The sequence below is a fragment of the Protopterus annectens genome, chromosome 9.part0 (assembly GCF_019279795.1).
Source record: "Protopterus annectens isolate FY-2018-M chromosome 9.part0, PAN1.0, whole genome shotgun sequence".
Taxonomy (NCBI): Eukaryota; Metazoa; Chordata; order Ceratodontiformes; family Protopteridae; genus Protopterus; species Protopterus annectens.
This window is the reverse complement of record NC_056743.1, coordinates 586,311,504-586,325,449: the sequence shown is the minus strand read 5'-3', so window position 1 is coordinate 586,325,449 and position 13,946 is coordinate 586,311,504. Positions and strand designations below refer to the sequence as shown.

General features: G+C 45.9%; 1 protein-coding gene across 1 annotated transcript in view; it reads left to right on the top strand.

Moving 5' to 3' along the window:
* Positions 1–13,946, top strand: part of TIA1 (TIA1 cytotoxic granule associated RNA binding protein) — a 1,460,724-nt gene that overhangs the window by 801,757 nt on the left and 645,021 nt on the right. The window lies entirely within an intron of this gene.

Genomic DNA, 13,946 nt, shown 5'->3' with positions numbered 1-13,946 from the left:
CAGGTTACTATACTCCCTCCTGCCTAGGGTGGTTAGGCCCTCTCCTTCTGTTTCCAAGGCTTCTCCTAGAGGCAGGCCAGGTTTAGCTTCAGTTGGTGTCACCCCTAGTTCTTCTGGAACTGTGCCCAAGAAGCATATGCTTAAAATGGCAGAAGATTTGATTACTTTGATTAGGGGTTCTTTGCCCTCTCCTGATAAGAGACCTAGGGTGGAGCCTGAGCTAGGGAGTTTTGAGCAGGCTTCGGATGTTTCAGAGTCTTCGGCTGAAGACTTGCAGGAGTACTCTCCTTATTCTGATTCTGATGTGGATGATTCTACTCCTCCTGCTTCTCCTCCTGAGGATTTTTCTTTTTCAGAAACTCTTCATTCCATGAGGGAGCATTTTAAGTGGGAAGGTCAGGACTTCTCTGATTCCAGGAAAAGGCTTAGGGAATTTTTGTTTTTACCCCAGCATAGGCCTTTGGCTATACCTCCTGTTTTGGATGTAGTGGAAGATGTTTTTACAGAGGCTTCTCTTAATCCTGATTCTTTGCCTCCTGCTCCTGTTAAACAGGATAGGTATTACAGGGTGCCTGAAGCTCATAAGTATCTTTTTAAGAGTCCTAGGGCAGACCCAGAAACTGTTAGCCAGGGGCCTAAAGGTGTTAAGGCTTCTGTTGTCAAGAATCCGGTTCCTGCAGATAAAGAGGCCAGGGCCTTGGATAGATGGGGAAAGAAAGTTTATACTTCTTCCACTCTAGCTATGAGGGCTTTGAATTGCCAGTTTCACATGTTGAAATACCAAAACTATCTCCTTTCACAATTGAAGTCTAAGGTTGATGCTCTGGCGGAAGGTATTGATTGTAAAGAGTTACAAGATTTAGTACATGTTTCTGAACAGGTGGGTAAGCATTCCTTGCAATGTGGTTTTGATGCTGTACAGGCCTCGTCTAGGGTGGCTGCCACTGGGTCAGTTCTTCGCAGGCACGCCTGGCTGAGGGATCAAAATTTATCTGACCATGTTAAAACAAGGATTTTAGATGCTCCTTTACAATCTGATGTGTTTGGTTCTCCTGTTGAGGCAGTTTTAAAGAAAATGGAAGACAAGGCTAAGTCTATGCAGACTGTTAAAGATTTTTTGCAGGTTCAGCCTCCAAAGTTTAGTAGAAATTGGCCTACTAAAGGGTGGACGTATCCTTCTTATGATTCCCAGTCTAGGGGTAGATCTAGACGTGGTAGGGGCAGAGCTCAGGGCTCTTTCAGGCCTAGAACAGGGAGTTCTCCTGCACAGTCTTCAGGTGGGGGCAGGGGTCAGTCCTTTCGTAAACAGACCCAATGACCTACCTTTTCAGCTGCCAGAGCCTTCTCGTCTGGCAGCACCTTTGGGAGGAAGGTTGGCACTTTTCAAAGAAAATTGGAGTTTAATTACCCAAGACAGATGGGTATTGGATATCATACACCAAGGTTACAGGTTTTATTTCCATACCTTGCCTCCTTTCAAAGGCATGCCAGACGTTCCTCCTCAACAAAGAATAGAGGCTCACAAGCAAATTTCTCTGTTACTCCAACTAGGGGCCATACAGCCGGTCCCTATGCCAGAAGTGGGCCTAGGATTTTATTCTCGCCTGTTCCTAGTACCAAAGAAGGGGAACACGTGGAGACCAATTTTGGATTTGTCTATCCTCAACACTTATCTGGACATTCCCAAGTTCAAAATGTTGACGTTACAACAGCTTTTACCTCTGCTGGGCAAAGATCATTGGATGGTAACTTTGGATCTCAAGGAGGCTTACCTTCATGTTCCTATCAGACTAAGTTGCAGGAAGTATCTGCGTTTTCGAGCTGGGACTTCTCACTATCAGTTCTCTGCATTGCCCTTTGGCTTATCTACTGCCCAGAGTGTTCACGAAAGTTCTGGCTCCAGTGATAGCTTTCTTCAGGCTAAAAGGAATACAGATCTATCCTTATTTGGACGATTGCCTGATTCTGGCTCAAGGAAGGAAGAGCTTCTTCATCATTTGGAATATGTGATAGCAGTGCTAAGATGCCTGGGGTATTCTGTGAGCGAAATAAAGTCCAGTCTAGTACCCTCTCAGGACATGTGCTTTCTGGGTGTAAGACTGAATACAGCATCCCAGATGGCCTTTTGACCCCGGACAAACAAAAGAATCTTTCCCTTTACTTCCATCAACTATCTCATCAGTCCGGGCTGACTGCAAGGACAGTCCTTCAAGCCTTAGGGTTCATGGCATCTTGTATTCTGGTGCTTCCCAATGCCAAACTGCATATGAGGAAGCTGCAATGGTATCTCAAAATGTATGGACACAGCACTGCCAGGATCTGGACACTGTCATTCAAATAATACCTTGCATTCAAAAGGAATTTTTGTGGTGGGCTCAGGAATGTCACCTAAACAAGGGACTCTCTGTGACCCGGCCAGAGGCGAGTCAGATTTTAACGACAGATGCCTCAGACAAAGCTTGGGGAGCTCATCTAAATGGAAAGTGGATACAAGACAAGTGGCCTGCCAGACTACAACATCTACATATCAACCTGAAGGAGATGTTAGCAGTCCAGTTTGCATTAATAGCTTTCAAGGATTTACTTCTTCCAGGGCAGGTGTTGATTCTAACAGACAGCACAACTGTCATGTGGTACATCAACAAGCAAGGGGAACACATTCTTATCCTCTATGCAGGCAAGCAATGATTTTGTGGGAGACTGCTCTCAGTTTACAGCTCAATCTTCAGGCAAGGTTTCTGCCGGAGCACAGAACTCCTTAGCAGATGTGTTGAGCAGGCAATTATGGATCCCCACGAGTGGAAATTGGATCCTCGTGTATTTCAGAAATTGACAGTGTCATGGGGAACTCCAGACATAGATCTGTTCGCTTCTCCACTAAACCATCAGCTGCCAAAGTTTTGCACGAAAAGGTTTCATCCCACAGCTTGGAAAGTGGATGCTCTTTCTTTCAATTGGAGCAATCTTCATGTGTATGCCTTTCCACCTCTGCCTCTCCTCCCAAAGGTACTTCTAAAGGTCAGACAGGACAAGCCAAGGATGATTTTAATAGCTCCAGATTGGCCTCGACAGCACTGGTACCCATTACTGAGAAGTCTGGTACGGAAGCCTCCATGGCCTTTGCCTATGATTCCACACCTGTTGTCCCAGGAGGACAGTCATTTGCTCAATGTCAAACTTCACTCTCTTCACCTAACAGCCTGGCATATTCTGTTTTGAACCATAGAGGGTCTCAACTTCCACAACAAGTTTTGAATGTGATTTTGGAAGCTAGAAGGCCTAGTACAAGGAAAGTGTACGCAGATAAATGGAAGAGATTTTTATTTTGGAGTGCAGCAAAGGATTTTGATGTTTCTGAGCCTAATTTAAGTGTGGCTCTTCAATATCTTACTGAGTTACTGGACAAAGGTTTGTCCTTCTCTTCTATTAAGGTTCATGCTGCAGCAATTTCAGCTCACTATGACTGTGACCCACCATTGTTTTCTCATCCTTTGTTCAAGCAATTTCTTAGAGGGGCAAAGAATATAAGACCCCCACGTAGAGCTCCTACTCCTGCTTGGGATCTCAATTTTGTGTTGGAGAAACTCACTCTACAACCTTTTGAGCCTGCAGCTACTACTGAGTTGAAATATTTATCATGGAAGACTGCCTTTTTGTTGGCCATTACCTTGGCAAGAAGGGTTTCTGAATTACAGGCCCTTATGGCGGTTGAGCCTTTCTTAATTTTCCATAAGGATAGGGTATCTTTACGTACTAATCCTTCCTTTATGCCTAAAGTGGTTTCTAGTGTGGCTTTAAACCAAACTATTCATTTGCCTACTTTTTATGCAAATCCCCAAAATAAAGGGGAAAAGATTTTGCACACTTTAGATGTACACAGGCAGTTGCGATATTATTTGGACAGAACTAAAGGGTTCAGGCAGTCTCAGCAGTTATTTGTTTCTTTTGCTTTGAGTTCTCAGGGCAAGCCTGTGTCAAAACAAACTATTTCTAAGTGGATTGGGTTTTGCATTGCTTTCTGTTATTCCCATCATGGCAAGGAGATTCCAGCTGGGATTAGGCCTCATTCCACTAGGGCTACTGCCACTTGACAGCTTTTTGAGGGGTGGCAACCAAGGATATTTTGGAGGCAGCTACTTGGAGTTCAGTGCATACTTTCTCTAGGCATTATCACCTACCACTTTACTCTAAATCCAGGGCTGGTTTTGCCACTGCTGTTTTGCAGGGCATTTTGGCAGCTCCTGCTTCCTTATAGTTTGGCCATCCTCCCTTACCTCTGCTTTGGGATTCTACCCAAGTGTAAGGACTGCAGCAATGTGAGATGAAGAACATAGTACAGTTTTGTACCTACCATAAATGTACATGTTCAAGATCCACATTGCTGCAGTCAATTTACCTCCCTCCTTCCCTCTGTAGTTAGAGGTGGTTGTGTGGGTTGGGTTGTAAATATTGTGTATATTGTATATATTGTACATATAATTAGTGCAAGGGTGGTTGGTTGTTTGTTTGCTGTCTTTTGGTTTTGACCTTTATTTTTAGGGTCTTCTGACATCTGGGGCAAGAAAAGACTGAGGATATGACGTCGGTCATGCGCATTTGTACCCTGACGTCCTGATGTCAGTCAAATGCGTCTTGACCGACGTCAGCCTTATACTTTGATATTCGGGCCGACCGAGGACAGCGGACTACCCAAGTGTAAGGACTGCAGCAATGTGGATCTTCGAACATCTACATTTGTGGTAGGTACAAAACTGTACTTTTGTGGATGTAGTCTTCAGAACCATTGCATGTGTAGTGGTAAGTGTATGTATTGACAGGATGGAGCTGCTGCAAAGTTTAGACTCTATGTTCTGGATAGAGTATCATCTTTTATAGATATTCAGGGTCACGGCTGAAAGGAAATTTTCCTGGAGCCTGAGAGTTTTTAATGCTGCTTGAAATAACTGATGTCCTTCTATTCCTATGTTGCAGTGTTCCATTTGTGGGAATTCCTGCCCTCAGGCGACTCGTACGTTGGCTGCTATACAAAAGCTTCAGCTTGGCTGTTGCAGCTGCATGGGACGTCACACGTAGGGCCATTAACCAGGGGCCTTAAATGTGACGTCTGCACGCACAATCTTCAGACCTTTTCAGCCACAGACCTACGCATTGTGCGATTGCTCCTTTACAGACTTCGCATCGATAAAGCTAAGTAACCCGTTGGATTTCGATTTTTTTTCTTGTTTTGCTAACTGTTATTGCCTAGGCTTGGTTGTTGTAGCCTTTAGCTGACGTCAGGTAAAAAGGGAAAGTGCCAATGCAGGCGCCAGATACCCCTATAAAGACGCCCGTGATAGATGTTTTTTTGCTTAGGCCGGGAGCGCGACCATTCCTCCTGCTCGATTTGTCAATCATTTTTGCCAAAAACCCTGCGGAGCTGTCTGGCCGCCTTAAACCTTTACTAGAAAATTAGCGCCTAAAATGGTTAGCTCTTAGAATACATCTTGCATCGGAGGCTGAACATAAACCTCCGGAATAGAAGGCCAAGATTCCTAGGCCTTCCTCACCTGCCGCTCTGCTTCCTGACACCCCACCAACTGTTTGCCTAGGAGTTGAGGTGCGCTCTGCGGTTCCGTCGACGTCAGTGACGACCCTTGAGGAAGCCGTTGCACAGCCGATGACCGGCATGTCCTCTGAGATTGCCCAGACACCGACTACTGTCGATGTCTAGGGGGAACCAGATTCTGTGGTACCTGCGACTGGGATCCAGCCTTCGGGAATAATGTCTTCTAAGTCAGACGCCAGCCCAATCCCTACCTCCACCCCGGCCAAAAAGAGACAAAAAAAGACATACCTCCTCTTCTCAAAAAACCTTTCCAGATTGGCAGGCTTTCACTTCTTCACTTATGCAGGCCTTCATGGCCCTTAGGCCTTCAGCCTCAGCCCCTTCTACTCTGCCTTTGTTGAGCCCTAGGCCTGCTTCTGCCTCTTCCCTTCCACCCATGACCTCTCGGGTTAGGGAGGAAGAGCATGATTTTTCCTTTTCTTCCTCTGAGGACTCCATTTCTTACACATCTCAGATTGCCTCTCCCCAGGAGTATTACTCCACCTGATGAAGAATCTGTAGAAAGGGATTCCTCCCCTGAGGTTTTTACCTTTGATGAGACCATCACCAGGATGAAAGATTACTTCAAATGGGATACTTCCCAAATGACTGGCACCCAAAAGAGGTACTTTGAGCTGTTTCAAGTGGCATCACCCTCCCCCTCAGTGGTCCCTGCAGTGCTTTGTACTTACTTGGATGCCTTTAATTCAGCCTCTAAGACCCCAGAGTCCCAGTCTCCAGCCCCCAAGCGCCTTGGCCAATTCTATAACGTGCCAGAGGAGCAAAAATTCTTAGTTAAATCTCCCTTGGCTGACCCAGCTGTTATTGCCACTGCTCCTGATAAACAGTCCAGGCTGCTGACTTCCGCTTACTTCCAACCCACTGATAAAGATAGCGAATACATGGAAAGGATGGGAAAGAAAGTTTACAATCCTCCACTTTGGCATTCAGAGCCATAAATTATCAGACCTACATGACTCAATATGCTCTAGTGCCTCAGGCCTCCTCCATGCTGGCCTCTATGCCTGACAGTCCCATTAAGGCTGACATGGCCTCCAAACTGTCCTTGGCTCAGCAAGTAGCCAGGCACTCAGTCAAATGTGGCTACGATGCAGAAACATCTGCCTGCCCTGCAGCATCTGCTTCTGTCCTTAGATACTTCTGGCTAAGACTGCAGGATATACTTAAGGACTTCAAGTCCAAAATGTTGGACACCCCCATGGATCACAACTTCCTCTTTGGGAAACAGTCTGCAGATCTCTTCAAAACTCTGCAGGAAGAAAGTAAAGAATTACAGGACATCAAGCACCTACTGGTGTCCCCCATTCCCAAATACTACAGGAACTACCCTGATAAAACCACTTTTGTAAGGCAAAACCCTCCTCAGCCAGCTGCCTCCTCTTCCAAGTCTAGAAGAGGGGCAAGAAGGCCATTTTCATCTAGACCTAATGAACCACCTCCTCAACCCAGACTCCTCTTTCAGGATAGAGGAGGTCCCAATAATGCGTGACTGCCTGGCCCACCATCCACTCTCTGCACGCCTTATACACTGTCTCCCACTCTGGCAAGCCATCACCACTAATCAGTGGGTCTTATCCATTCTCCAAAAAGGGTACTTCTGTCCTTGAAAGAAAAAACACCCAGGAGAAATATTCCTTTCCCCCCAAAAAACAAATTCATCTCCTACTACAAGGCTTGTCAGAGCTTCTAAAGCTAGGCACCATAGAACCTGTCCCCTCAGGACAGGAAGGAAAGGGATTCTACTCTCGTCTCTTCCTGGTCCCCAAAAATGATGGCCCCTGGAGACCCATTTTAGATCTTTCCTTTCTAAACCTGCATCGTCAGGTACCCTACTTCAAAATGCTGTCACGTTCCACCCTTTTGCTTCTTATTCCACCCAGAGCCTTCATGGCCACCCTAGACCTAAAAGAAGCCTACCTTCACTTACCCATCAGGACTTCCCACAGACAATTTCTGCGTTTCTCTGGACCATCCTCTCATTTCCAGTTTACTGTCTTGCCCTTTGCTTTATCCACTGCCCCTTGAGTCTTTACAAAGTGTGTAGCCCCAGCAATTGCCTTCTGAAAAACGCAGGGAATCCAGATTTACCCTTATCTGGACGACATCTTAATACTAGCATAGTCCAAAGATACCCTCTCAAGGCATCTGCTCTTCACTATGTCCCTTCTGAAAAATCTAGGGTTTGCCAACAACCTCCCAAAGTCCTCCTTAAACCCAGGCCAGGTGAAGATTTTCTTAGGTTGCAGAATCAGGACTGACAAAATGAAGGCCTTTCTTCCACAGGACAAGGTTCTATCCCTGACTGCTCACTTCCTGGAAGCCCTCCATTCCCCGAAGGTGATGGCAAGGCAATTCCTGCGTCTCCTGGGCTTAGTGGCAGCTACCAACCCCATGCTACCACAGGCCAGGATGCATATGCGCAAGCTACAGTGGTACCTGAGAAACATTTGGTCCCAACAACTATATCCTTTAGAACAGGTGATTCCTCTCATTCCCTTGTTGAAGAAATAAATCAACTGGTGGATAAAGCAAGTCCATCTAAACCCGGGACTCCCACTGCAAGCTCCCAACCCAAACAGTGCATACAGATGCCTCAGATTCAGGTTCAGGTATAACCCTGGCATCCTACAGGGTTCAGGAAAATGTACACCCTTCTCTTCAGAGCAAAGCACATCAATGTCAGGGAAATGACGGCTGTCGTCCTAGCCTTAAAGACCTTTACTCCACTTTTGGTTCCAGGGGTGCTCCGGATAGTGACTGACAACACCACGGTTGTGTGGTATCTAAACAAAATGGGAGGAACAAAAGCCTACTAGCTGAGCAGGCTGACCCTGCGGATATGGGACCTAGCCTCTCGCCACAACCTGGTCCTGCAGGCGACCTACATCCCCTTGCAGGACAACAAACAAACAGACCACCTAAGCAGGACCTCCTCACCATAGCACGAATGGATGCTGGATGGGGGGGGGGGGTCTTCCTAGACATAGTCCACCGGTGAGGTACTCCACAAATAGATGTTTGCCTCCCCCCAGAGCAGGTATCTGCAGACCTTCTGCTGAACGATACACTCTCCTCTGGCTTGGAGAGTGGATGCTTTCCGCATCCACTCTCCAAGCCAGAGGAGAGTGGATGCTTTCCACATCTCTTGGGGGGGGGGGTCTTTATGCCCCCCCCCCCCTTTCCACTGATTCAGAAAGTCCTGAAAATACAGAAGGACAAACCAAAAATCTTGTTAGTGACACCATACTGGCCAAGGCAGCACTGGTTCCCCCTACTTCTCAATCTAGCCAAGGGCAGTCACTACAAGTTACCCTACAAGGTGGACCTACTGACACAAGACAAAGGAACTGTCCTTCATCCACACTTTGCCGATTTTGTCCCCGACTTTGTGGGTGACAATCTTTTGAACCCCTTCAGACACCACTACTCAGAGGACGTGCTTTCAGTCCTGAGGGAGGCAAGGAAACCTACCACCAGAAAAGCTTACCTAGCTAAGTGGGAAAGATTTACAAAGTGGTGTCTGGACAAGGGAAGGGAGCCCTGTTCGACAGATGCTCCCCATGTTCTCACTTATGTGCGTCAGTTGATTAAAAGTGGACTATTTGTACTCTTCAGTGAAAGTACACCTTTCCGCTGTGTCAGCCTGCTTGTCCCTGGATCCTCCCTTGCTAGCCAGACTCGAAGTTAAGTTCCTTAAAGGGGTCTTGCACATGAGGCCACCAAAGAAGCCTATCCCTCCACCCTGGGGCCTCAATCAATTACATCCTGGAAAACCTAACCCAGCATCCTTTTGAACCAGCTGCATCGTCTTCCTTATAGATGTGTACTTGGAAAACCTTTCTGCTGGTGGCTATCACTTCAGCCAGAAGGGTCTCAGAGCTGCAGGCCTTAATGGCCTGCCCCCCTACACCACCTTCCACAAAGACAGTCACCCTGTGAACCAATCCCTCCTTTATGCCCAAGGAGGTCAATGACTTGTCTCTAAACCAATCTATCCACTTACCCACTTTATTTCCCTCCCCCACTAATGATGGGGAGAGGATACTGCACTCGATGTGCACAGGCAGCTTAGATTCTACCTGGAAAAAAACAGAATCATTAGAAAATCTAACCAGCTCTTTGTCTCCTTTCACCCCAGAGCCCTGGGCAAGGCAGTCTCCAAACAAAACCATTACTTGCTGGATCAGGAAAACTATGTCTGTTAAACTCAACATGGAAAAGACCCTCCAGTCTGAATAAAGTCCCATTCCACTAGGGCGGTGGCAGCCTCCAAGGCATTCTTGGGAGGTCTGGGCACGGCATCCATCATGGAAGCAACCACTTGGTCCACTATTCACACTTTCACCAAACATTTGAAACTGGACCAAGTTTCCAGATCTAGGGCAGGATTTGCCAGGGCCATCCTACAGGGCTTTGTAGAAACATCTTCAGCATCCACCTCCCTTTCATGCAACTAAGCTGTGGTACTCTCCCACAACTGGAATACTACAACATAGGAATAGAAAGACATAGAATAGTTGTGTAAAATCTTACCAAAACCATAGGTGTCCTTCTCTTCCATGTTGCAGTATTCCTTCCCACCCACCATTACCCCCTATACCTGTTCCTTTAGTCCCAACGAAGTTTTGGATCTAATTAATCTACTAAATGGCACCAGGGCTACACGCGTGTCCACACTGGCTTCCCTCCTGTTGGGCCTTCCTCTCTACCTGCTGGCCTTCAAGTTCTGAGGATTGTGCATTGCAGACGTGACATTTAACGCCCCTGGTTTATGGCCCTGTGTGTGTGACGTCCCATGCAGCTGCAACAGCCAAGCTGAAGCTTTTGTATAGGAGCCAATGTACAAGTCGCCTGAGGGCAGGAAATCCCACAGCTGGAATATTGCAACATGGAAGAGAGGGATATCTATGGTTATGGTAAGAATTTACAAAACTATTCTTTGTCAAGGTTATGAAAGGTAGGTAATAAAGTACCTGCTTAACTAATCGGACTCAAGACCCCTCGTGTGAAAGTACAATTCATAGAAATGTATACTGCCAGTCAAAACATAAATTTTGTGAGAGAGCTACTGGTGTCATATTTGTAGCAAGGTTTATTTTTGAGAATGAACCCCCCCCCCCGACATTTACAGGGCTTTACTAGTTTCTGATAGTAATTAGAGATGAGCTGGAAAAATTAATACTGTGGGTATTGGGATGTGAAGTAATGGATGAGAATGTATGAATTAGAAGGTAATTGAAGGCTTTCATAGTGTGATCTTGTAGTGTAGTGCTAGCAGAAATAAATGAGGCTAACAGTAAGAAGTTGAACTTACATAAATGACTAACAACTCAAGCCAGCTTGGCTTAAGAACCCTGCAGAGGTAGGGTGGTTGAGTTACAAGAAATCGGATACACTTGAAGTCTCCAGGGGCAGTTTTCCCAGTAAAACCTTGAACCATTTGACATTTTTTGAGAAAACGTCACTGAAAGTAAACTTTTGGGTTGTATTCTGCACCTTTTCATCTCAGTTCTGAAGTTCTAAGAACAGTGGCTTGCATGCCAGTGCAGATCTCCTGCTTGGATGTGGATACGGTATGACATGGCTGTTTTGATCTTGATTTGGGGTACATTCTTTTTAGTTGCTCTTAATAGTTTGTGTCACACATCTGCTGCTCACTTGGGGAGATTTTTCTCCTTTGCAGGATTTCCATTTTAATATTTAGTGGTATTTTCCCCAACAAAATTTGTTTGCTAAATTGATGTGATTGCAGTAGACAACTAGACGTTATTTTTTTTCTATTTTAGGCCCTGTTCACAGCATTGACAAATGTATGCATTGTTGGTAATTAAATATGCCTTTGTTTTATGATGTTTTTTTGGAGCTTATTAGTATCTTGTCTTAGAAAAGACTTTGGGGAAAAAAATTGAAGTATAGTTATGCACTCTGTTAGTGAAGGTAAAAATGCTGATTGAAAAAAAGGGCAAGAGTACATTATAAAGGTCTTATCCTTGGATAATGGAACTTTGTTGTATTTGTGTCTGCAGAGAAACAAGATTGTTACAGCTTGATTGGAATCGCATGATGAGAGCTTTCCTGAGTCTCAAATTGAGATAGGTGTCCTCCCATACCCCTCCATCTCCAGGGAGATCAGGCTGCCCCTGTTCTCCCATCTTTTGCACTTTCCCCAGTCCATATTTCTAATCCAGTGGCTTTGGAGTAGACATCTTTCTTTGAGTCAGTTAACGTAGTGGAAGCTGGCTCTTCTATCTCATCCTCAGGGGCTTCAAATATGATTCATGTGATGTTGAGACCCTTGGAGTTGAGTGGATCTCCAAACCAATGCTTTAGTGTCGACTCTTCAGCAACATCCTTGGATCCATCCTGCATGGCTCCTTTCTCTTGTACCAGGGACATCGGCCTTCGAGGCTGTAGCAGTCTCCTTTTTTGAGCCGTCTGCTTCATTGACTTCAGAGTCCTTTGTTGGTGCTGCCTATTTTGTCCTCAGGAAGAGTAGTCTTGGCACTTAACAAAGTTCTTGAATCAGGCAAAATGTAGGGTTGGTCTTTAAGGTAATGATGAGGATCATAGCTTCTCTAAGAACTGCGTTGCAGACTTCAGTGTCAGCGATTCTCTGCTCAGTCCCTTCATGCATCCCAGAGTCAGAACTGAGGGAATGGCCCTAAACCTGCTTAGATGCAGTGCGAGTCCTTTGAGGACTCTGACTTGCCCTTCCCGCTCTTCCATGGTAGAGGATGTGCAAGAGGGGGCACCTCGACTTCATACAAAGTCTACGATTTTGGACTTTGACTTGTATGATCGAGAATCCCCCCCCCCCCGAAGATGCCAATTTTAGTGAGATTCTAAAAATTGATGTTAGAGGGAATCTTGACTCGCAGACCCGTACCCTTTCAGGAAAAGGTATTTTTTGTAGCCTTTTGCTCAGACCCCTTTTTCTTGGGTGGTGAGAACCATCTTCTTGACTTGGCCCACAGAAGGACATGGCAGTAGCCTAGTGCCCTTAAATGTTTACACTGAAAACCAAACAAGGTTGTTAGACCTCCCAAGGCTAGACGGCTGTGGTCCAAAGGTTCTTTGGGTGGATTCTATTATGGCAGTGACAAAGAGCTGACAGATAATACACCTTCTGTCCACCTCCCAGTCATGGAATCCAGGGCCATTGATAGGATTGGGAAATGGACACTTGCTTCATGCACCTTTGCCCTTAAGGCTTTGAACTATGCCACCCATGTGAACTGTTTTCAAATGGACATAGTGTTAGCCACTTTGAAGAGGTCGCCCACCCCAGACTCTAGAAAGCAGGTAGAGGCCACCTTGGGCTTGAAGTTTAACATAACTATCCTTTTCATGCAACTTATGCATATTGCAGTTGAGTAAATGGTATGTGTGGTTTGGAGCTGGTATTATGATGAGGGATCATGCGTTTGACTTAACAAACAATTTTAGAGCATCCTTTTTGAATATCCTGTGAGATGGATCACCCTTAGTTGAACCTTTTGTCAGTAAAAAGTTGTAGAAATGTAGAGCAAGGAGGACTGCTCTCATCTCTCTGACATTGATGTGCTTTAATTTCCGTGTGGTTGGCCACAAACCATGCACCTGTCTTTGGCCTGGTGTTGCTCTCCAGCCCAGATCTGTAGCATCTGTATGCATGATCTGAGTGGGTGGGTGTGGTTGGAGAGGAAGGCCTGGGTTCTTGGCCACCTGTACCAGCCACCACTGATTTTCCTGTTTCAAGCAGGGAAGAAGAGGTACCCTGAATTCTAGGGGATGGGAATGTTGGGTCCAGACTGACCTAATATACCATTGTAGTTTCCTCATGTGCATTTTTGCTAAGTGGAGCATGTGTGTAGTGGCTGCAATGTAACCCAGAAGTCTCCGGTACTGCCTTACTGTCAGTTCTAATGCCTTGGAGGACACATAGCAGGTGGTCTGTCAAGGGCACCACCTTGTCTGGTGGCAGAAAGGCCTTTGTGAGGTCTGTGCGAATCCTGCACCCCAGGAAACCATTGTCCTGTCTGGGCTTCAGGTGACATTTTGGGAAATTTATTTGAAATCCCAGAAGACTACAAGAGGGGCAGAAGAACCTGAGTGTGAAGGAGGGTCTTCTGATTGTCTACCTGAATTAGCAGGTCATTTAGGTAGGGAAATATTTGGATACCCTTTGTCCTGCAATAAGCGATGACTGGAGCCAGACCTTTTGTGAATACCCTGGGTGTAGTGGGAAGCCCAAAGGGCAAGGCACAGAATTGAAAATGGGATGAACCTGCCAAAAACCTCAGGTACTTCCTGAATGTAGGCTTTATTAGGATGTGCAGGTATGTATCCTTTATATCTAGGG